We start from the raw sequence: 23,333 nt of genomic DNA on the forward strand, positions 1-23,333 counted from the left end.
ACTTTGAACGACAAAATTATTCTTATGTCTACCTGTGCGAATTTCAAACGCGCATTTTTACACCAGCAATGAAAACCTTCTTTCCTTTACGGGTAGACTTTTTATATACATAAATTAATTGGTACAAGAAAAGCAAAATGAGTATGTTAAATTTGATGTATGCCTTTTTGTGATTCTTCGTTACATTTGTTGTTTTTATTGTGATATTAAGATGATAACACAATAGTGACGGCTGTACCCCTATTTTTGACATTTTTACTCTTTGAGTATGTTTGTTTTGTTCATACATCGTTGACAATGTAATGGAATTTCATGCGACTGTCATACAAGTGAGAGGTTAAGCTAGCTATAAAACCAGGTTCAATCCACCATTTTCTACATTAGAAAATGCCTGTACCAAGTCAGGAATATGACAGTTGTTATCCATTCGTTTGATGTGTTTGGACTTTTGATTTTGCCTTTTGATTTTGGATTTTCTTTTTTGAATTTTCCTCGGAGTTCGGTATTTTTGTGTTTTTACTTTTTTTTATAAAAAGAAGACGGCATTTTAATTTTTTTCAGCTCTTTATTTTATAGGTAATCAAACACTTTCAGTCAAAGAAAGGTTGAAACAAAACCAATCGAAAACGAAAAACAAACAACACAGTCTATAAAACAATCCACAAAAAAAAGAATGTTTGAAATATTAGATGCAGATCTGGATTAACATCGGTCATCTACTCTGTATTGCTTATGAGTTGTTAAATACACACTACAGTAGTATGCAGCTGTTCGGAAGTCACAAATCGATTGAGAGAAAACAAATCCATGTTACACATTTAAAATCAGGTTAACACAACAATAAAGGGAAAACAACGAAGCAACAGAAACACTAAAGTGCAGTTAAAATAACAAAACCGACAATGCAAAACACACAGACACAAACTTTAAGATAACAACTGTCATTTTCCTGACTTGATACAGGACAATTAAAGACCAAAAATGTATGGTTGAACCTGGTTAAGCGGCTAGCCGAACCTCGCGATTGTATGGCAATGTTAAATATAGCACTCAACGATAACAACATGAAATATATACAAATCAGTTGAAAAAAGGTCAACTCACCAGATGAACAAAACAAAACAACACTAGGTACAGATCTGAGAGTACTTGCAGTTAACTGACAGCTATTTCAAAGCCACTTACAACTAATAAAACAATCATGCATCTACAACTTTATAGTTTCTGTATAGTGTGAACATTGGCACTCACACCACATCTTCCTATATCTATAAACGACCGATTAGGCGATAAGTTTAATTCGGTGTTGGCAGAATCGCCTTAGTGATTACGAAATCGTGGTAACTACAATTGAATTAATTGAATGTTATCACTTCTTCTTTCAGTTCGGTGTAATCTAGAACTTGATGATTATAAGGAATTCAAACACAAATGAAAAGCCCGCAAATAGTCGGATATTAATCAGAGTTTAATATGTTTATTTGTACATGTTTCTATTTAAAAAAAAACACCTTTTACTTGAGTTGTACATAATTATTTGAAAGCAATTCTTAGGTTATCGTACAATCATTTTTAAACATTTTATATAGAACAGCTGTTTTATGTGGAACTCTGATATTACTTTATGTTGTTTTGTCTTTACTTAATATGGTTTTGACATTACGTAATGATGTTTTTATATAACTAAATATTATCCCATTACTTGATGAGGTAAAACCACGTGAACAATTCGGAAAAACCTGTTCTATTTTTATATAGATTTTCATGTTGTACTGTATGTGTCTTGAAAAATCTAACTATGAGTGTTGAAATTAAAGTTCGGGTTACTGTTTGAGTTAAACTTTGAATTACTTTTCGAATCCAATTCATGCTCAGAATTAAAGTTCTAGTGAGCATTGAGTGTGTGGTTGGACTTCGCGTTTGAGTCACATTTAAAGGCAGAAACTTTGAATTTGTGTCACTTCTTGAGGTAGAGTTTGAGTAAGATTCGAAATTAAGTCTCATTTAGATTAATTAAGATTTCGAGTTGAATTTCGCGCTATTTTATATGTCTTTTTGAGTTCGTTATTAAATTTTCTGTCACGGAACAAGGGCTTTTTCTCGTGGTTCTGTAAAGAGGGCTCCGGGATATATGCGTTCTTAAAAAAATGTTGCAGTATACACAACGCAACATAGAAGTTTAAATGATGTGGGTGAAAGAAATCAAATAAAGGCAGCCGTACTCTCCATATAGTTACAAAAGGCAACCATGCACTATGTGAAAAAAAAAACTATTTTATAACAGATTTCAAAATGTCGTTTGTTAAATGTGCTTTAAATGGGTATCGCCAAAGTTAAAGTTCAGATGAAAGTAGTTCAGATTTATTTGGTAGGAAAAGAGGAACGGCAGACAATAATTAAAAATTAAATCCTAAAAAATTTACAATATTCCGGACAAAATTGGGATATCCCCTTACCACATGGCCTGTAATTTGATCCTCAAAGAAAAGCAGAATTATAATATATTTTTAAAATAGTCCACGGAATGCTGTATCTCGCCTGACATTGCTGCTTTCAGTATGAAAAGGAAATGTTGATTAGCTGTACATTAATCGGTAAAAAAATTATAAACAAAATGTTTTTCTGTAGATGCTTTTTCTTGATATTGAGGAAAAACTCCTATACAATTTTTAAAACACATCATAAAGGTAATAAATTTATCATGTCAAAACAATTTAATTCTGTTTAATTTAACTAAAACAAAACTTCATGGTTTTCAACAATGAGCAAAACCCATACCCGACAGTTAGCTATAAAAGGTCCCGAAATGACGCCACTTTCGACGACGTTGTTGTGTCTCACTACCGATACATTGATGTCGCAGGCTCGACACAATAAAAAGACTAATACTTTTTTATGAACAATTGAGACACTTCAAATAAACAAACACTGCAGTCACAGGGAAGTTGGGGGAGCGGTCTGGACTAAGCGACAAAGCATCAATACTATAAAATAATAATTTTCCGAATTTATTTTAGCGTTAGTGATCATTTGAACATACATATTTATCTTTTACTTTTAATCAATTGAATTCACTGATCTACCCCGCCCTTATTGACAAATTAACGTTTTGGAATATCTGTTTCACATGTGTGACGACGGACATGTTCCAGTTGTCTTAACCATAATACCTTCCTCCTTTTTCTCGAATGTGAACCATATCACTCGGTTTGTAATTTCGCGAATAACACGACGGGTGCCATACGTTGAGCAGAATCTCCATACTTGTATGGGTAAGCCGGTATCGCCCAGATGGATTTAATATATCTAGTTATGCAAATCTATGGAGTCAGCCAATTGAAACTGTGTTCAAGACACCGCAACTGAAAGTAAGGGGCATAGTGTTTAACCTCTGTCCGTCCGTCCGTATTTCCGTCCCATTATGGGTATATAGTTCTTCCGCATATTTCCAGTTTGAATCCTAGGAATTTTTCTCTTTATTTTCTGTTTGTACATATATTGAAGGTGTGCTGTATGTGGTCAGGGTTAAATTGTTATTAATATGTGCCCTTTTAGGAGAAAGTTGAACTTCGTCATTTTTAAAAAAAAATTCTTTCATAAGTAAGGCGTTTCCAGATAACTGCTCCTACAGTTTGAAAGCTAGGAATTTATCACTCTGCTAGCTGTTTGTATATGTATTGAAGGTGTGCATGTGGTCAGGATTTTTTTTCTTTTTTTTTCTTTTTTTGGATAAAAATTGAACTTTGTCCTTTTGGGATTTAAATGAGTGGAGTGCGGGGGCATCACTTTATCTAGTTTACATTTTTTTCTCGTGTTGTGCTGTTACAATACTGTTACAGTCCGATGTTCGTTCACATACATGTTGAACTCCGAAACAGGCACTTTGTTTGTGTACCTGCCCCAAGTCAGGAGCATGAAGTTCAATTGTTGTCGTTGGATATATACCTTTATGACATATTTGGTTGTTTTTTGGTAAAATATACCGTTAGTTTTTTCGTTTGATTTTTTTTTTTTCACATAGTGCATGGTGGCCTTTTGTAGCTGTCTACACGGAGTGTTGAAGGCTGTACGATTGCCTATATATGAATTCTTACATCCACTGCATTTAACTCTGGTGGATAGTAGTTTTATTTGCCATCACACCACCTATAACTTTATTTCAAATCCTATGTTGCGTTTTGCATACAGCAACATTGTTTATTTAGTACGCATATCCCAAAGCCCACTTTTCGGAGGCCCGAGCAAAAGCCCTTGTTCTGCGATAGAACATTTAATAACGAACTCAAAAGACACATAAAATTTCTTCAATTTCAACTCGATATCTTAATTAATCTAAATGAGACTCACATTTGAGTCTTACTCAATCTTACTCAAACTCTTTATTATGAGGTGACTCAAGTTGTAACTATAACTCTGCCTTTAAATGTGACTCAAACTCAAAGTCCAACTCGAAACTCAATGCTAACTAGAACTTTAATTCTAAGTATGACTTGAATTCGAAAATTAACACAAAGTGTAACTCAAACAGTAACCCAAACTTTAATTTAACACTAATTTAATGGATGTCCACACGCATTCATGCCACAAAGAACATGAAAATCTATCTTAAAATAGGACAGGTTTTACCTCATCAAGTAATGGGATAACCACATCAAAGAATGACAAGACCACAACAAAGAATGACAAGACCACATCAATTAATGAAACAAACACATCAAAAAGTGTAACATAGTCTAATTTTGAAACATCATTACGTTATGTTAAAATCATATAAAGAATAGATAAATCATCATTAAGAAATAACAAACCCACATCATGTTATGAAACAACTACATTACGTTAAGTCACATACACATCATGTAATGTAATACCACATTGACTAATAACAAAACCATATTAAATTAAAACCCAATTGTTCAGAGAACAATTGAAGGTCTTTCCATCAAAACAATGTATTTTGATATGAAAAGTTGTGAAACTAAGTTTAAAATGTCATTTCAATCGTCAAATGATAGCTCCTAGTAAGCTGATTCCAAAAATATATTGTTTCCATACATTTTTTTTAAATAAGGGAGATCATTTGTTACTTCCGGTTTGAAAAATGTTACTTCCGATTATATTTGAATATTTACTTGACACTGATTCCAAAAATATCTGGTTCTTTATACTTTTATATTAATAAAGTACAAAAAATAGCTACTTCCGGTTTACAAAAAGTCACTTCCGGTTGTTTTTTTCAAGGTTAAATGGTTTGATACCTTTTTCTAAAAGTTGTATATCTTAATCATGTATACATATAGAATAAAAGCAAAGGTCAAAATCTAGAACGTCAAATTAAGCTATGACCTTGAGATCAATTTCAAGGTCATAAACCAAGGACCTCAAATCAAAAGACCATAGGTCTTAATTATATCTAATTAATAAGTTATATCACCAAACGCGTATTTTTAAATACAAGAGGGGAGAAAACTCCCTTTTACATTCAACGTACGCTTGCAATCAAAATTTACATCTTACGACATGTCGCAACTAACAATTTAGTAAAAATAATTTGTTGATATCTTATACAGTCTTTGGATATAAGTGAAAATAAGCCAAATTCAATTATTAGAATATGACCTTGACCTTTGACCTTGACCTAATTTTCATTTTTTGGGACCAAGGACCTCAAATCAAAAGATCCTAGGTCTCTATCACTTATGATTTATAAGATAGAAATTCATATCACTTATATCAGATGCATAAGGGGAAATAACTCTCATATGGAGCGGTCATATCGCTTCGGTCAAAATAGGACAAATCATGCCAAGGATATAACGAGCAATTTTGTAAAATAAATTTGTCATAATCTTTTACGGTTGCGAAGGAGATTCGATAACAAGGAAAACAGTGTTTGGGGAGATAACTCCTACAAAGAAAAGTATTCGTTTACGCAGGGTAAATTTCAAAAGCGCATAAACTGTTCGATATCATATACAAAATATCTAAGCGACATATTGCGAAACAAATGTTTATCGCAAGAACAAAATTAGGCGGAAGAAAAAAAAAATAATCAGAAGAAAAACAATAGGTCTTTCCACAGAAAAGTGGAAAGACCTAATAATGGTGAAACCACAGAGAGTAATGGCAAACCCATATTGAGTAATGACAAAACTATATCAAGTCAATACGAAACCATATCGTGTTATATCGGAATATCATCAAGCAATGACTATTTCATATTGAGTTATATTAAAACATCATTACGTAATGTCAAAATCATATTAAGTAATGACAAAATATCATTAAGTAATATTAGAACAGCATAAATTAACATCAGAGTTTCACATAAGACAGTTGTGACGTTCCATAATTTTAGATTTAAGAATGATAATGATACAAAACTTACCTTCTGTTTTTGATAGACTGTTCCCTGTAGTTACTAACGATATATTAAGTAATAATAAGAATCCTTCGAAATATTAAGCCAATAATGAAACGAGTTATTCAACAGAAGAAGTATATAAAGAGTTCGTGGGGTTTAATTCCTTGTGTACTTGCTTATCATTCAGGAAGAGAACCATATAAATGAGGTCATTTAAAGATATCACCGAAATAAGATTTCCAAAAATAGAAATAGTGTTTAATCCACTACCAACGTACTGTAAATTACTTTCACACAGCATTTGAACTTTTCAGTCCGTTGTTTATATTTCCCTTATCCTGGCCTGAAATAATTATATTGTCCACCTACACAAGTTGAACAGTTCATTTAGCCAGATAAGAATCTGGATAGTGAAAGGTCATACATAAGGAACTGGAAAATGCGATATTTGTTCAGTCATATTCAGCGGTGAAATTAAAGATCTTCCAAAAAGCAAGACATTAAATACATTTATTAACTCTTATTCAGGGTAAGGTCGAATAATTGCATATTAATCAGCATACATTTCTTGTTATTTATCGATAAAAAAATATCTCAGTCCTTTAAACGCCGGTTGTTTAAAAGATTAATATAGTTAGACTTGTGGTTTGATCATGTATAATTTATAACAAATACACGTAGAGCTTCAATGAAAACACTTTGCGACACATTAAACGGTTTCTTATCATAATGGTTTTGGAAACTAAAAAAACAGTGCTTTCTAGAACAAATATTTCAAAAAAGAAGATATGGTATTATAACCAATGAGACAACTATCCACAAAAGATCAAAATGACACAAACATTAACCAACAACTTTAGGTCACCGCACGGCCTTCAACAATGAGCAAATCCCATACCGCATAGTCAGCTCTAAAAGGCCCCGATAAGACAATGTAAAACAATTCTAACGAGAAAACTAACGGCCTTATTAATGTAAAAAAAAATGAACGAAAAACAAACAAATAACACATAAACAAACGACAACCACTGAATTACAGGCTGAATTACAAAATTGACTTTTACAGGAAGAGATAATGTAAAAAAAAATAATAAATTTGAACGAACCACTGTACTGCACGAAATCTATAGAATCATCATCTTCTTAACAACTGTTTTCATTTTCACCCTGAGAAAGTGGTAAAAGTCATATTTGTGTATGTCACATTCAAGTAATTAGTCGATTAAAATCAAGCTTTTCTCATTTGCTTTTTATTTTACTCGTTTTTATTGTTATGTTGTCTGATAATTACGTACATCACATACATGTACCCGTGTGTTAGTTGATAGAAAATTGTCAAAATAGTAAGGGTACATTTATCATAAATATATCATTTCATAACTGATATATAAAACTAAGTATATATTATAGAGGTATACATTATATGTAGCTTCGCAAGTCATCAACTTAACCTATGAACAAATAAAATTGAGAAAGGAAATCGGGAATGTGTCAAAGCGACAACAACCCGACCATAGAGCAGACAACAGCCGAAGGCCACCAATGGGTCTTCAATGTAGCGAGAATTCCCGCACTCGAAGGTGTCCTTCAGTTGGCCCCTATGAAATATGTATACAAGTACAGTGATAATGGACGTCATACTAAACTCCGAATCATAAAAACATAGTTTCACATGTATAAAACCAATTGTTTCCTTTTCTAAAGCACTGGGGTTTATTGCGTAGCATACGTGTATTGCACAAGTGTGTTGCATCAATAGTTCAACGCAGAGCATGTTGAGCAAATATGCTTTTTAAAGCATATGTGTATACTTTGGAGGATGTGCATCATTAACGGCGTACCCATGTGCATATAAACACGAGTTCGCCGCGGAATATGACCAGCATGAACTGGTCCACTTTCTGTACTACCAGAAATCAACGCGAAACATGTGGGGGGACTGGTTTTGATGGGGGTTTTGTTACCAAGACATTAGCTTTTCATTATGTGTTTATAAAGATATAAGAAGAAGTGGTATGCATGTCAATGCGACAAATCTCAATCAAATTTGCAATTTCAAAAAGAAAAACATTATAGGTCAAAGTACGGTTTCCAACACGGCGCATGTGCTCATTTCGAACAGCAAGCTCTTTAGGGCATACAATAAATAGTTAAAAACCATTCTACTTGCAAAACCAACGGTCTAATCTATATGATAAGCTAGAAACAAGAACCATTTATCAACCACATCATAAACGGCAACTTCTTAACATCAGGTCCGACCTAAGGACATATGCAAACAAATGCAGCGGGATTACACGTTAACAAAGGTACCAACCTTTATCCCTACCCAAAGCAATAGTGATACCACACAACAAAGAAAGATACAGTATTAAATATCAATTAAAATGACTTAACTGAATCAAAAGACATATTAACACAAGTGAATTAATCTTGCCAGCAAATAGAATAAGTAAAGCAGGGGAAAAAAACTTGTTGAAAGGTATACAGTATATAAATGAAAAATGAAAATATTTTCACAAAATAAATAATTTAGGAGATACAGAAGTGCAAATATATTGTCAGATTATACACTTATCAAAGCTACTATATATCAAACATAGCGACAAGATATAACTCTAAAATAAACATAGACTGAGTAACACGAATCCCACTAAAAACTGGGGATGGTCTCATGTGCTCCGGAAGTGTAAGTGAAAGCCTTCGTGTTTCTAATGTTATTGAAAACACGACAAATGATTTAATTTGGTGAATCTCATTCATGAAATGGGAAGAGGGTTGTAAATGCGACGTAGGGAACTTTTCCGATGTCATCTGTAAAACGCTTATTCCATAACGGTCAATCAACTCGCTACGGCGTCCGAACATTTTACGAAGTGATGATTTGAATTATGATTGTATCAACATATTTTTTTTTTGTAATGCTAAAAAAATAATTGGTTAGAGTCAGATATATGTAAAATCTCTTTTGTCGTAATATTTAGTTTTCAACCGACCCTCAAAGATAATCAATTCATGGAAATAAGTCTCATATCAAATAAAAACAGTTATCAAAGGAACCAGGATGATAATTTTGTACGCCAGACGCGCGTTTCGTCTACATAAGACTCATCAGTGACTCATCAAATGAATGAATGCATAACAACTGACTAATTTTTGACTTGGTTCAGGCATTTTCTCATGTCGAAAATGGTGGATTGAACCTGTTTATATAGTGCTAAACCTCTTACTTGGATGAAAAGTTGCATCAAATCTGTAGCATAAAGAATGACTATATGACTGGTTCATCGCAATACAAGTCTTGTTCGTTTCAAAAAGGAAGAGTTAAACAAATATTATGTTGTCGATATTATTGAAGATTACGATGTCGCTTTCTTGAAAGAACACACACTTGGACTCTTATATTCAAGATTCTGCCAGTTAAAAAAAAACAAATTCTCATGGAGATAGATATGTTCGCGATATTCGTAAACATGATTTGATAAATTGCCAGCTTGAGAATATCTGGTTTGAATTGTGATCGATATTGACAAACATTCAATTATAGTTCGGAACGGCAATCTTCAGTTACTTTATGTCAGATCCTTCGTCTTTACTAGATCCTATTTTAGTCTCTGATTCTGTACTGGTTTTAAATAAAGACAATACCTTTTGATAGGTATACGTGACAAAATTGGGCATAAGTTACAATAGACCACTTTCGAGTTCATCCGTCACCGGCAAAAACTCGTCAATTATGCACGCCTTTATGACGTCATTTACCAGATAGAGGGGCTCGCCTGTATCCCTGCACTATTTACAGGCATTTTCTAATGTAGAAAATGTTTTCCTCGCCCAAATATTACATCCGCAGCAAAAAAATACATAAAACAACAAAAAATAAATAGCAAGCTAGTTATAATAAAGCTTCTGTAAAATGAAAAAAAAAAAGAAATAGCAAGCTACAATCTTTTTTTCCACCAGTATTAATGAAAACGTAGATAAACTTTTTATATAGATTAGACCTTTGTTTTTTCCGATTAAATGGTTTCACACTAGTAATGTTGGGGCCCTTTATAGCTTGCTGTGCGGTGTAACCTATAATGGATCCTAATAATAATTTAAACTTGTGTATGAGGGAACCGAGCAGTCCGACATTTTAAATAAATATTTCAAGTTCTGTTTTATTTCCAATTTAGGGCACTAATAAATATTTACCGGCTTTTAAAGATCGATGTCTTGAGTTTCTTTCACAAATTGTAGTGAGTGAACAAGATGTAGTTGATGTTCTTTCAATGATCGATGTGAATACAGGTTTTGGACCAGATATCATTACCAACACAATGTTATTTGCTGTCAAAAATGAAAATTAAAAAAATTACAATGTCTCTTTATTAACAAATATTAAAATGAAAGCATATTTCCTATTCTGTTAGTCTTGTATTGTTTTTTTAATTTTAGTTCATTATATGTTTTTTTAGTTTAGTGTGACGGCCATATTGTTTATTTATAATTGATATGCACTTTTTGAACAACAACATATGTTAAAACTAACGTGATATACAGACGCATCCAAAATTGTCAAAATCGTAATGGTAAATGCAAAACTTGTGATTTAGGCTCATTTTAATCTCAGTTGGAATTGTATGATTTTTGTTTATGTTTTTGATGACTATAATTGCAAACTTGCGATATTTATGTTTTCACGAATTTCAAATACATTACGATATATTATGTTGTCACTGTGTATTAAGATCAGTAGCACGCGCTATTTAAACAACTATTGAAAACTTCAATGACTGCAACTGTATGCTCCAGTAACTGATTAAACAATAATTTGGTAATTATACAAACATAAATAAAGGCAACAGTAGTATACCGGTGTTAAAAAGTCATAAATCGGCTTAGAAAAAGAAATCTGGGCTAAAACCAAGGGAAACACATCAACTCTAAGAAGATAACATACGAACAACAGGAAAGTTGTAGTGTAACAAAATAAGCGCAAATATACAAATCAACGTGCTCTTCAAAGACTGCCATAGTATAGACTTGTTACAGGACATTTTAAGGAACATAAATCCTAACACAAATGCGGGAAAGAATACTTACAAATCATTCGTATTCAATTTTATTTTGGTTTCTGATCAAATTTACAGTGTTATTTGAACAAAATACATTTGAGAGGTTGGTGTTATTGACATCATCTGACATTTCTTGTGAATAGGTTGATATTTTCAAACATTTTCTTATAAATTGAGTATTGACTTTTCAATTATAAGTTCTAAGGCTTTTCTACCTCTGGAAAAGATTACCTTATCTGCATGTTGCAAAACTTTTAGGAATTTTGGCCTTCAATGACTTTCAACTTCGTACTTTATTTGGCCTTTTATTGTTTTTGGATTCAAGCGTCACTAATAAGTCTTTTGTAGACGAAACGCGCATCTGGTGTAAATTCTAAATTTAATCCTGGTATCTATGTTGAGTTTATGTATGCTAGAACAAGTCCTTAACATATTTTGTAAAAGATGCTGAGGAAATATTCTGAAAAATAAGATTTTGTCCTGGAGAACAAGAATTTAAACTATTGATACAACATTGGCCTTAACCACAAATTATATAAATAAAACAAGTTATTCAAAATGCATTTCATCATCACATGACGGTAGTGTTCAAACTTTGGATTTACAAATATTCTAATATGTTATGTAATGTTTATACTTTGAAACACCAGATATTGAAAGGGTAATTATTTTGTCAACGATACCATATAACATTCACGCCTTAAAGATCTGATTAATAAGGATCTATGATAAAAAAAAAATTATATTAATTTCTAATCCTGGTTACTGTGATGACCATCAATACCAAAAAAAGGTCACCGGTGAGGCAATCGACCTCAGTCATTTCATTCAAATTATAATTGCCCTGTGTATTATCATCAGCCACTTCATTTACTGCATCAATAACATAAATACCAATGTTAAACCTATGTGGATATCTATTGTTAAAATTTAAAAAGGCAATCAAAGTTCGCACTTTTAAAAAGCTAATGCATCATTAGTAATATTCTTTGGAATATGTTATGACGCCATTTTGAATTATCCGTTGATCTTAACATAAGTATCACAACAAAAATATCGTAAGATGATATATTAATAGAATGCAAAGAATTTTTTCGGAATGATACAAACAGAGAAAGGCTTTAGATGAACAAAAAATACTGCTTCTCAAAAGTTGCTAAGACAAGGCTATAAATCAATCAAAGTAAGATCATCACTCAAGAAATTTTACCAACACCACCATAAGCTGATTGGGCATTATGACAAAAGTTTGTCAGAAATCATATATGATATTCTTCCTCAGACATATAAGCTTCCCATCATTACCGAACTGACCAAAGAAATAACACGACGGGTGACGTTTACGATGTACGAAATGCATACCCTTTCGGAGCACCTGATATCACTCCCGTGTTTTAGTAGAGTTCGGGTTGTTTTTTCTTTAATTTCTTGTTACTGTTGTTGTATATGTCTTTTGGTTTTATGAGTCTTTGTTTGCTCCTTGATTGTTAATGCCTTTCGATACAACTAACAATAGACATTTTATGTTATTTCCATTTTCATCTTAGTCGTATCTTGTTTAATAACTTTGACAAAACATTCATCGTTTCACAAACAGGATAGAAATTTTGTACAAATATAGATATGATACCGGCCTTCAACTGTAATGATATAAGATATTTACGAAACAATAGCTAGAGCAAATGAAGTATCTACAAAACAGAGAATTGTCCTGCTGTTTAATTGTCCAGGGTCAGGTTCCGGTTTTCGCACCAAAACATGATTGAATATTTTACACTGCAACATACTTTTACTTTTACAGATTTTGACTTGACACTCATACCACATCTTCTTGTATTTATTAGTCCCGTCACTTTCTGTATATGCATTTTGTCAAATCATGAGTATGTAAGTTGCTGCATTACATATTTGGTATATACACAATTAAAGCAAGACCAAACACATCGTTTTTCTATGTTAATAAGAAAAAAACTAATTGTAGTAGGATTATTTAAAAACTTGTCTTTGAACTATAACATCGAACATTGTTACTTCAACTGGTACATGGTCAATACTCGGATCAAATATAAGACAGGTCTTTGCATTGGGTTATTTTTAAATATTTGCTTTGTAGTCAAGGTTGTTTCCACAATAATACAAACATGATCTACGATAATTTGAAAGACATCTTTCTAAAAATCAAGTTCAACATACAGCCGGCCGTTTGAGTTATACAATAACAATGACAAATATGTACCCAAAGCTTCTCTTTGGCGACAAAAGTTCAATGAATCAGGAAAATCGAAACTAAAATTAATCGGAAACTAGCCAAAACAGCAATTAATATTCTATATATTTAACAGAATTCTAAAATAGAGGTTAAATGCAAGAGGCACACTTTAGTCAGTGAACGACTTAAGAGTGTCATGTTCTGTAACGACGAATTGTACTGGAATGTCTATACGTTTTTATGCATTAAGACGTATACACTGGTATCTACCAGGTGACTTTATGGCTAGAATATAAACCTGGTTTGATTTGTACATATGTAGGCTGTTATCTATTATAACGTGCATTACTAGAACATCACCTTGTGTATTTGTCTAAAAGAATAGGTGGTTGCAGTACGTTTTATTGGACAGCTGTAATATGTGTTCAATGGTTAAAGATAGGACCAGAAACATACTGATGAATACAAGTTTGTACATGTAGATATATCCAATTGAAACGATCACTATTACCATTTATTCCAATTTTCAGCTTAAAAAAAACATAAACAAAGAATATGAAACAATAAAAGATAAAACATGGGCACAACAAGTTGTTTTCTCTAAAATTATGTTCTCTGCCCAAAAGACAATGAACATAACACATTCTTGGTATATAAAATCTCCCAAGTAAAAAACACATTTAAATATCTATCAACCATCAGTACATAATGTTATTCAACCGTCTTCATGTTAACCTGAAATATTGGAAGGAAAAATAGCGGCGGCTAAAGAAATAAAAAAAAGTCAAAACGTGCAAGTAACCAACCATACTGACACTAACTACAAATAATGATACGTACAATACAGAAAACGGAAAACTAAAGAAACCCATGCAGTAGAGGGATAAAAAGATAGGTCTCTGCTCCGTTTTGTTCAACCTATGGAAAGTTGTTCCTGAAATGATTTTGTCATCTTTTTCACATACATTTTTATGCCGGACAATCACGTCAGTATGGCGCATGTATAACTTCCTAAGACAGGAAGCAGGATTAAACGTAAGCGTTAGTTTTTATTAGAGTCCCTGTATATAGTGATCTACTATCAGGAAACTTCGGTTATTTAGCACTAATAACAATATTGTATCATATTGGAGGGATATACTGCAGAAACTAGTAATGCTTAGTTTGAAATAATAACAAATGACGTTATCTCGTTAATTGTAGGTTCCAGGTAGCATTCACTGTATATCTGTATGTATAATACGTGTTAAAATACATAGTATTGCTAGTATGATGCAATTAAAATGTCACTTACACAATAAAAGGCAAATAAAAACATTTACCTATACAACTATAACAAAAAATATATACCTATGTCAAAAGGAGAGAAAAGAATATTATTCTTATCAATATATTACAACAAAATAAAACTTAAATTGTCTTAAAACGCCATAAAACAATAACAATTTTAAAAGTTTGATTTAAATTCATGTTACGGATATTTTAATTTAAATGAATGGCATTTTAACCAATATTCAACAGTACATTCATATATGAATTTTCAATTATTTTTTTTAATACTAAATGTATACGACAACCTAATGACGGCATTGGATCCTTTCAGAAAGTCAACACGCTGTCTTTCAAACTTATTTTAACATACATTGACATTTTCCATGTTAACATCAAACATCTGCCTCAAAAATTGTTGACGTAATGAATGATCTCAGTATATTCCAAAAATGGTGCCTTTTCAATTTTTGTATGCATTCATTTGTTTTGAACTAACATGTTCGACTTCGCTAACGATAATCTGGAGAAAACTAAAAAAAAACACATTTCGATCTTGTAATTATTAATTAGTCAATCTGAATTTCTAAGAATTTCTCTTCAGAAGGAATAGGGAAACTATTTTGACACTGAGGGAAGAGTATACATTAGAACATCTGAATCTGTTATAGAGATTTATTAGAACATTGGTAGCGTTTATGAAATTTCTACGATTCGGTCTACATTTTATATTGCAATTCATTTATGATATTTGTTTGAATATTGTTTTGTTACAATAGCAAAAATGAGTATATCAAAATGAATTAATATAAAAGTATTAATTCATTTTGATATACTCATTTTTGCTATTGTTTGCAAATTCAACTTTCAAATCCTTACAATTATCAAATATGTTTTTGTATAAGTTCCCGCAAGCAATAACTTCACATAAACTAGACTCATATATTCATTGTGAAGGCCAACAGATAAATCAGTTACTGTTGAATTTCATGCATTAGTAAGAAGAAACCTCATCAATTATAACCGTGATAACATGCTTGTTATTTGAACCACGCGCCTTTCACCTTTAAAGGACATACAATCTGTGGTAAATTCTGCACCTGAAAAGATGAGGTCAAAATAAATCAATAACTTATAAAAGGGAATTCTATATATGTGAAAATAAGATTTGATGTATGATTGTAGAAATCATTACTATCCGCAATAGCCCAAATGACAATGATAGCGTATACGCACGGCCTACATAAAAAGCTATTACTGTATAGAATAATGAATGGAAACGACGAAAGTGTAAAAGACGCCAAGTAAAAACACGAATAGATAGCAATAAAAGGCCAATTAAACCCTGAGGTATTTAACACAGCGTTAAAATCCACAGCCAATGGTCAGTTTCAGTCGGCCCATTCACAATAGTGTTTACCTGTTCAACAAACTGATTGCAACATTAAAATAAAATAATATCATGCCATGAAAATTAGACGAAAAGAACATAAACCGAATCATGACAATAACTGGATATGAATCAACATGTTTACATTGTTACAAAAACCCTATCAGTTGTTGATCTATATCAACTCTCAATATGCAATCTTTACTGCTTGGACAATATCGTAAACTGTAGATTTCAGAATGAAAATTGCTTGTTCACACTATACGGACTTCATATACAGGAGTGTGCTCCTTACGCAGAAACTGCTCCAACAAAGTTATGAGGAGGACAGATTAAAATTGACACTTCAAATTTATGGACACCATCACGAATTGGTGGATCCATATGATGTCTCTTTAACCAAACTAGCTAAGGACATTTTTACCACATGGTAGATTGTGGTTTGTCATTATGTCGTCTTATCTTTTAATTACCAAACGTGACTTATTCCCGATTGTGACTGTTTTGCTGTATGTGAATTCGTATTACTATAAGACGTGTTTCTGTACTTGTTTATCCCAAATTCATGTATTTAGTTTATATGTTTAATGTTATATTTGTAATTCTCATCTTCTCATTTTGTCAAATGTGTTGACGTCTTTCTATTATAGTAAGGTGTAAAGGATAGAAAAATTAATCACCGTCTTTATTAATTATATTTAATTTTGTACGATTAATTACGTTTGAAGTTGGATTCATACAAACTGGACATATATATATTACAGTTAATTGCTATTAATAAGTATTGCAATATGCATTTTGTTTTAATGAATTATCAGTTTTTAGTTTTAATATAATCTTAAAACAATCCTAATTCTAGCTCACTTTTAAATTATAGTTTTTCATAGTTATCAAAAGTACCAGGATTCATGTGTGACGTCATGCTGTTTCTAAATTTTATAAATTTAAATGTAGCATAACGTTTGCCTTTTCGCCATCGTATGTGACGTCATTTTTTTAATTGCGTTAACGCCTGGACTGATTCTGGTGTGTCTATGCTGTATTGAACTTGGCATCATGTATTCGGGTTTAGTTTTCTGTAATAAGTTAATACTTAAGTTTCATTATGAATATATCTTTCACATTCATTTGTTAAAATTTACTGTTTGCAATAGCATGAATCGTTCTATATAATAGTGGTCTTATCCCGGGCATAATACAATGCCGTATTTAGCAAAACCTTTTCAACTTATGATCTTCAGTGCTGTACAACTTTGTACTTTTTTCACTTTCGATCTGGGCGTTATGTATTCGGGTTTAGTTTTCTGTAATTAGTTTTTACTTCAGTTTCATTATGTATATCTCTTTCATATTCATTTGTTAAAATTTACTGCTTGCAATAGTGTGAATTGTTTTATATAATATGAATGTTCTTATCTTGGGCATACAAACAATGCCGTATTTGGCAAAACCTTTTCAACTTTTGATCTTCAGTGCTGTACAATTTTGTATTTTTTTCGTCACTGGTGAGTCTCGTGTGGACTAGACGCGTTTTTGGCGTATTGAATTTAAAACCTGATGCTTTTTGTTAACTATTAATCATCTTTTCTTTGTCTAATATGTTCTGCTTTTTATTTGTATTGTAGTCCTGTAATATTTTGTTTTCATTTCAATGTTATATTTAACTGTGCCATTAAAGTGCGAGGTTTGGCATGCCTTAAAACCAGGTTCAACCCACCACTTTTATTCCCCTTTAAAAGTGTCCTGTACCAATTCAGGAAGATGGCCATTGTTATAATATTGTTCGTTTCTGTGTGTGTGTTGCATTTTAACGTTGGGTCGTTTCTGTTTTCTCTTATTTTTGAGATAAGACGTGGCACGGTACTTGTCTATCCCATATTCATGTATTTGGTTTTGATGTTATATTTGTTATTCTCGTGGTGTATTGTCTGTTGCTTGGTCCGTTTCTGTGTGCTGTTGCGTTTCGGTGTTGTGTCGTTGTTCTCCTCTTATATTTAATGCGTTTCCCTCGGTTTTGGTTTGTTGCCCCGATTTTGTTTTTTGTCCATGGATTTATGAGTTTTGAACAGCGGTATACTACTGTTGCCTTTATTTCAAACTCGACCAAAGAACAGACAACAGTCGAAAGCCACCAATGAGTAATCAACGCAGCGGAAAATGATTCCGCACCCGGTTGAGGTCCCCAGCTGGCCCTAAACAAAATTGTGTACTAGTTCAGTGAAAATGGACGTCACACTGAACTCCAAAACATACAAGATTAACAAAGGCCAAAGTCTCCTGACTTCGGACAGGCGAAAATATGCGGCGGGGTTAAACATATTTTTTGAGATCTCAACACACACCCTATATCTCTAACTATATACCTTGTGAATAAGTATGTCTGAAGGTTTGGTTAGCATATGCGATTAAAGAAGACATTTTCGTGTTTTTTTAGAATATTACTTTGAAAGCTGAGATGTTAAATTCATAAACGTATGTCTGCACATTGATTTGTATTTCAAATGAGGTCTTTGCAGGGATGATACAATGAAGTTCAAGTTTTGACAAGTTCCTATCTTCGAAAACCATGATGTAACGATTTTTTGGTAATACAGATATGTATTTTGTTAAAAATAAGTACATTTCTGCATACACGTGCCATTCGAACACGTTTTTATTTATGAACACCATTAGATGGTGACAAGGATACATTGTCATATGAAAACGTGTCATTTAATTAAAACTGATATTAGTCATAATTGTGATTCGTAACCAAACATGACCCTGTTATTATAAGTGTTCAACAGTCTGTTCATTTTGGTAATCGACAACTCAGCAATATATGGAATTTCCATAACAAACAAAGAATCTTATCGTAAAAATGCAATGGAATTTATCAAACCACAACCTGTTCCAATCAAAATGTTTATTTTTTTTGATTTTTCTAATTATGACCTTAAAGAAAAAGTTTGAACACATATGTTCCTATTGGGATTTTGAGGATACCAATTGGATATTTTATATTTATATTATAATGTACAAAAGTGGAATTGGAACAAAAGATTAAAGACAAAAGAGTTTTATTTTGGAAGGTGTGTTGTACAGCTTTGGAAGCCAGTATGTAGTTGGATATTTAATGATGTTTGGTTCTGCTTGAAGAGATCTAGTAAAAAAAATATGTTTGTTAGTGATGTCATTTTCTATAAAAGAAATTAAAGACCGTGACATTAAATATTTGAAGCAATAAAAGCTTGGAAAATAATTTGTATATGTCATGACGTTTAGCAGAGTTCATTGAACAGGAAGTTGACCAAATGTCTACAAATAACCAGTCATTAAAGTTCGTCTGTTATTTAAAGTCTATATTATAATGACTGTTCTTTAAATATCAGACGATCTGGTTATTTGTAAACAGTATTGCGAAATAAAGAATTAAGAGATAACTGTATTGTTTATGTAGCTTCAAGGACGTCCATCGGTTGTTTTACTGTCGCAAATTTAATTTACCTGGCGACGCGTAGCGGAGACTGGTAAACGGATATTTGCGACAGTAAAACTACCGATGGACGTCCGCAAAGCTTCAAATACAATACACTTTTTCTTTTCTAATGCAAAACAAGTTCATAATTAAATTTCAATCATTATTTCAGTGTTAAATCTTGATTAAAGAAAATTCCGCGAAAAACTCTTATCTTTTTTGGTCCCTACACTATGTGACGTAATAGGTATGCTTCCGGCGTCAAACATAAACACCTGCCTTTTTCTGGCTTCTGTGCCATCGAATGTAATAAAATTCGATAAAAAGAAGATTTTTAGTTGCAACATGTGAGTTTTTTGGCCTATTGTAGAAATTACATGTCTATATTTTCAGCTATTCAAAATGTCGGCTTCCTTAGATAAGGACAAGAAGATAGAGAATTTTACACTAACTGTCATCCATTCAGAACCGTTGATACAAAATAATTTCATATGAATAAATTATATCTGATATGAATCTTAGTTAGGAAAAAGATCTTGCGCATTTTTGACACAGAGGGGCGAAAGATACCAGAGGGGCTGACAAACTAATAAATCGAAATTGACAATATGTATCTAATACTGTTAAGGGGCAGTGTGACTCTAATATACATGTACATGTATATTGTAAAAAATACTATCAGGCAGAATAATTGACATTGGGATTTATCTATCAATCTGACAATGTTACATGAAGTTCGGTCAACTTTTTTTTAAATAAAAAGCAAATATGTGGAACTGATGGAAAATAAAATAACAAAAACAAACTGAACTCAGAGGAAAATTCAAAGAAGGAAAGTCCCTTATGAAATGACAAAATCAAAAGCTTAAACAAATCAAACGAGTGGACAATGCAAAAAATAATGTGTGTAACTTTTGATATTAATCTCTTTTGATTTTTTAAAGATAATTAAAAACATAGTTATATAAATATATATATATATAATTAGTAAAAGAAAAACAAATATCTTTTTGTAAAGCAAAAACACATATCTTTTGTAAAGGAATAATAGTTATCAAAGGTACCAGGATTATAACTTAGTCCACCAGACGCACGTTTCGTCTACATCAGACTCATCAGTGACGCTCATATCAAAATATTTATAAAGCCAAACAGGTACAGAGTTGAAGAGCATTCAAGATCCAAAATTTCAAAAAAGGTAAGTTATGCCTGGGATAAGAAAGTCCTTAGTTTTCAGAAAATTCAAAGTTTAGCAAACAGGAAATTCATAAAAATTACCATATTATTTTATTTATGCCAACACCAAAGTGTTGACTACTGGGCTGGTGTTAACCTTGGGGACGAGACGTCCACCTGCAGTGGCATTGACCCAGTGGTGTAAATAATGGTAATTGTGTTCTAATTAATGACCTTTCATCGAAGGGAGCAGGCAGTATGCCGGGGTAGGTAGTGTATTGCATACAGTTGTCCTTATAAGCCGATGAGATCATCGTTGAACACTCTGGAAAATACTTCCTGGAAGGAAAACCTTTATTTTAACACATTATAATTGTGCTCTAATTAATGACATTTCATCGACGGAAGCACATACTACTTGATTATGAAGGAGCATTCTTATTAGTCACCTGTCTTCGACGGAAGAAGGCAGTTTACTGGCGTAGGTAGGTGCATTCTCATTAATAACCTTTTATCGAAGGAAGCAATCAGTTTAATGGGGTAGGTAGGTGTATTCCATACATTTGTCCTTATTAGCCTATAAACTCCTCTTCAATCACACATGAACAATACTTCTAATTGGTCTTTTAATTGGTGACATTTCTTCGAAGGGAGCTGGTGGTATGCCCGTGTAGGTAGGTGTGTTCCATACATATGTCCTTATTAGCCTTTGAGCTTATCTTCAATCACACCTTGAAAATACTTCCTGTAATGAAAACCAGAACTATAACAAATATTATTTGTCTTCTAATTGATGACATTTCTTCGAAGGAAGCAGGTGGTATGCCCGTGTAGGTAGGTGTGTTCCATACATTTGTCCTTATTAGCATTTGAGCTTATCTTGAATCACACCTTGAAAATACTTCCTGTAATGAAAACCAGAACTATAACACATAATATTTGTCTTCTATTTGATGACATTTCATCGAAAGCAGTAGCCAGAAAGTTAATGTTTGTGTATTCCATACATTTATTCTTATTAGCCTCCTCTGAGCTGTTTCTTGATCGCACCTGTACAATACTTTCTGTAATGTACCCATTCACATACCACTTGTTCATTTTCTTCTTGTTAGTGACCACTCTCTCTCTCTCTCTCTCCCTCTCTCTCTCTCTCTTACTTAACGGCAGTTGAATTGAAATAGAGCAAAATCAATTGAAAAGGACGTTTCAATGTGCGTCCTCAAATATTCGAAACTATCCATCAAAGCCATTTCCTATAAATATTTCTTTTCCGTCTTCTTTGTCTTTTTTTTAATTTTTATTTTTTTATTTCAGTGCTTTTTTTCAGGAAGACTCACTCTCTTTTGTTTTTATTTTAGGAGCATTTGATATCTTTTCAATTATTTCAGAGGATATAACTCATGAAGTTAAATATGCTGTTGTTATGTGAACAAACGTTTGCATTTCTAAACTTTTTTGAAGCTTTCCAATTTTTGTTTGCCAAAATTGTTGATTTTTATTCATACTTGAAACTATCTCTCCCTTTGTTTTGTTTTTTTATTTCTTATTGCCTTTTTTTACTTTTTTTACAGAGCTTTGTTAAAAAAAAGCTATCAAGGGTGCAAGGATTATAAATAAAGGCAACAGTAGTATACCGCTGTTCAAAACTCATAAATCCATGGACAAAAAACAAAATCGTGGTAACAAACTAAAACCGAGGGAAACGCATTAAATATAAGAGGAGAACAACGACACAACACCGAAACGGGCCAAGCATCAGACAAAACACCACGAGAATAACAAATATAACATGAAAACCAAATGCATGAATTTGGGATAGACAAGTACCGTGCCACGTCTTATCTCAATATCTCAAAAATAAGAGAAAACACAAACGACTCAACGTTAAAATACAACACACACTGAAACGAACAATAATATAACAATGGCCATCTTCCTGACTTGGTACAGGACACTTTTAAAGGGGAATAAAAGTGGTGGGTTGAACCTGGTTTTGTGGCATGCCAAACCTCGCACTTTAATGGCAAAGTTAAATATAACATTGAAATGACAACATAATATTACAGGACTACAATACAAATAAATAGGAGAACATATTAGACAAAGAAAAACATGATTAAAAGATAACAAAAAGCTTCAGGTTTAAAATTCAATACGCCAAAAACGCGCCTTGTCCACACAAGACTCACCAGTGACGCCCAGATATAAAAGATCGAAAGTGAAAAAAGTACAAAGTTGTACAGCACTGAAGATCAAAAGTTGAAAAGGTTTCGCCAAATACGGCATTGTTTTTATGCCCGGGATAAGAACATTCTTATTATATAGAACAATTCATGCTATTGCAAACAGTAAATTTTATCAAATGAATATGAAAGAGATATACATAAAGAAACTGAAGTATTAACTAA

At 32.4% G+C, this 23,333-nt stretch overlaps 1 protein-coding gene across 1 annotated transcript in view; it reads right to left on the minus strand.

The window, feature by feature from the left end:
- LOC134723872 (uncharacterized) overlaps positions 1–6,691 on the minus strand; it is a 103,424-nt gene extending 96,733 nt beyond the window's left edge. The window contains exon 1 of the mRNA XM_063587411.1: positions 6,389–6,691. The gene's annotated coding sequence lies outside the window, so the exon portion shown is untranslated. The remainder of the gene's footprint in view (positions 1–6,388) is intronic.
- Positions 6,692–23,333: the final 16,642 nt, after the last annotated feature.

Source organism: Mytilus trossulus, chromosome 6 (assembly GCF_036588685.1).
Source record: "Mytilus trossulus isolate FHL-02 chromosome 6, PNRI_Mtr1.1.1.hap1, whole genome shotgun sequence".
Lineage (NCBI taxonomy): Eukaryota > Metazoa > Mollusca > Bivalvia > Mytilida > Mytilidae > Mytilus > Mytilus trossulus.